This window comes from Stylophora pistillata, chromosome 2 (genome assembly GCF_964205215.1).
Source record: "Stylophora pistillata chromosome 2, jaStyPist1.2, whole genome shotgun sequence".
NCBI classification, from domain to species: Eukaryota; Metazoa; Cnidaria; class Anthozoa; order Scleractinia; family Pocilloporidae; genus Stylophora; species Stylophora pistillata.
Window position 1 is genome coordinate 32,431,693 of NC_142520.1, and position 3,053 is coordinate 32,434,745.

Consider the following 3,053-nt stretch of genomic DNA (forward strand, 5'->3'; position numbering starts at 1 on the left):
TTGCACTTATAATTTTACTGTCTCTCTATGTTTCTGTTCCAGTTGAGCGTCACCCTTTAAGAGCAATAAGATAGACAGATAAAGAGAACGACGCTTCAGGTGCCATTACCTGTCAAAGGGTAACGAAACACTACATGAAGAAGAAAGACCGTCCTTAGATATTGCGAAGTTGATCAACAAACTTGTTATTTAAATGAATAAAGGCTGATAGTTTCTAAAGAAACTGTTAGGAGCTGCGTCGGTGGGGGTAACGAAATAATTTGGATATATCAACAAAGTTGAAAAGGTAAATTGGCCACCGTAACGATTACAAAAGCTGACGTTTCGAGCGTTAGCCCTTCGCTAGCCCTTCGTCGTTAGCCCTTCGTCGTTAGCCCTTCGTCGTCGCTCCGACGAAGGGCTAACGCTCCAAACGTCAGCTTTTGTAATCGTTACGGTGGCCAATTTACCATTTCAACTTTGTTGATATATCCAAATTATTTTGTTATTTAAAGCATGTTAATTTTGTGATCTGCGATACATAATCATGTGCTTCGATAAAACTGCTTTACAGTAGAATCGCAAAGCTTAAAGTAAACACGCGCTCTGATTGGTCAATACGTCAACCGGAAGAGAGGGTATTTAGCGTGGAATCGCAGTAATGCATAATGCGATATCGCTGACGTGAGTCGCGAGCAAAAATTATTGTTACGAACGTAAAAACGTAAATTCAACTAGTGCTACGAAAATATGAACAAATATAAACAAATTTATAGAAAACGAATGTCTTCCAAATTTTGAATTGAAATTGAAACTTTTAGAAAATTGGAGGAAACCACTCACGCTCAAAAGTACTAGAAAACGCAGAGAAAAAAGATCAAAATGCCAGAGACAAGGGAAGAAAGCCAAACGACAGTTCTCGCCGAGGAAAACCAAACAAGCGTTACGAAAGAAAACCAAAACAGGTATCAATGCCGAAAAAGGTCAAGCATCTTTTCCCGAAATCCAAACCAAACCTATACAGACGACGAACTGGCCTCTTTTAGATACAACATGGTTTCAAAAAACACTAGACGGCAAATTCACAAATTCGAGTGGTCGCAAAACAGTCATCCAAGCGCTCCGTGATGATTTCGACCCAGTGGAGATATCAGAGCTCACTGGCCACTCCAATCCGGAATCCATATCCAGCTACAGCCATAATCCTCTGGAAAAACAGCGGCGAATGTCGAATAAGTTGGCCGGTTTCAACCCACGCCAAGCACGACAACTACCAACGGCTATTCAAGTCATGCTTTACGGGAGATTGTTCTCAATAGCTCAACAATGCCAGTCGTTCCAGTTACCTGATGGCAGGAGCAGTTGGCGGAATGTTTACTGGAGTAACTTTTGATAATTCTCCAGTAAATATTTCCATAAACTTTCAGTCCAGCATTGACACCAACGAGCGGTTCCCTGCAATGAAAGAAAAACAGTTAAAATTGTGACTTTTAACTGAACTGTTTTTCGCCAGAGTTTACCGCGAAATTCCAGTCTTAATCATTATATTTTGAATACACTTTTTTTTACAACTGTAAAGCACTTACCGGTTTTTTGTAGATCTTGCTTTGATACCGGAACGCTTGAAATTTTCATTTCGCTTGAGGATTTGACCATTCAGTTGTTGATTGTCGGCGCCACATTTTGCCAAGTTGAGTGGTAGCAAATCTCTGTCTTAAATAACTCCGTATTGTGTACTTTTAGTTTTTTTGCTGAAGATTGTAAAATGTGAGGCACCGCTTTCTCCACGAGTTTGAAATAAAAGTGGTTTTCATTCTAAAAATATATTGTTCCCTCTATTCGCTAGATATTGACACCTGACTTTGAAAGGGTTTCCGTTGTTTGCGCACTGGCGTGGCGCACAAAAATACAAAACATCTGGTTTCGCCCAGTGATTTGGTGGCTTTAGCTATGTGATTCAAGAAAAATTCGCGTGGTACAATTAAAATTGTCGACGGTTCAAACGTGAGCGACTTACCTTGCTTTCCATTCCCTTAACAATGACAGTTCTGACAGTTGACTTTAAAATGGCTTTCTTAAGGGCGCGCGTATGGAATAAAAACAAACAATAACATTGCCGTTTTAATTTCTTGTTTTCTTATTTTTATTCAGTTATGCGATTCAAGAAAAATTCACTACCCGACTCGTGAATTCCACGTTAAATTTCACTTGAAAAAATCCATATCGCACTCATCGCTTCGCGATTCGTGCGATTTTTCGCGTGAAATTTAACGTGGAACTCACTCGTCGGGCAGTGAATTTTTCTATAGTATCGCCTAAAGCAAAAATAGTACTCACCATCACGTTACTGAACTTATCATCTATTCAACCATTTGCCTTTGAGTGAATACAGCAGTCAGGGTAGCTCATCATTTGTTCAACTTTTTCTTATCTTATTGGGTGAATACTTCATCGGCAGCCGCTTATCAGCTAATTTTATCACGTCAGGCTTCCCGTACATCAATTGTTTTCATGATAACACTTACAGCAACTTTATCATTGTTATCAAAGGTATAACGCAAATTGATTACGATATGATTCAATACACGAACTGAAATTAGTGAACAGCATGCTACCCTGTGTTAACGTTAACCACAAAACGAAGCTTAGTTTTACTGCTACCAAATAACCTTCTTCAAAGGGCCTTCATTAAATGGCTTGACTAACTACCATTCACTTTTAATGATGCGAATTAGCCTTTTCTCGGCCCCAGTAACATGACTAAAATATGTAGTTTTCACTCAAAAGTAAGATTTAAAAGGCTAATTGTTAGGCACACAAAAGACTGATTACCATGCTAAATGGTTAGCACCTCTTTGTTGTTTATTAAAACTTGTCTAGCTACATGTAGTATTTCGCTGTTCCCTAAGCTGGGTCTTCTCGAGGAGTTACTAATCGTTGTGTGCGCTTAACAATAGAATTTCCTATAGTGGATCAACATAACAATAAATGTAATATGTACAAGCTTAAGCTAAGTGTATAAGCTATGTTTGCTTTCAGTCTCTACCCATTATGTGTTCATCGTACAGCATATA

At 38.9% G+C, this 3,053-nt stretch overlaps 1 long non-coding RNA gene across 1 annotated transcript; it reads right to left on the minus strand.

Annotated features, from left to right (window-relative positions):
• Positions 1 to 922: 922 nt before the first annotated feature.
• Positions 923 to 1,807, minus strand: LOC148738379 (uncharacterized). The gene is made up of 2 exons (XR_015997277.1): positions 1,566 to 1,807; positions 923 to 1,434 (listed from the first exon to the last, which is right to left on the minus strand). It is a non-coding gene; the product is annotated as an uncharacterized LOC148738379 (long non-coding RNA).
• Between the last annotated feature and the right edge of the window lie 1,246 nt (positions 1,808 to 3,053).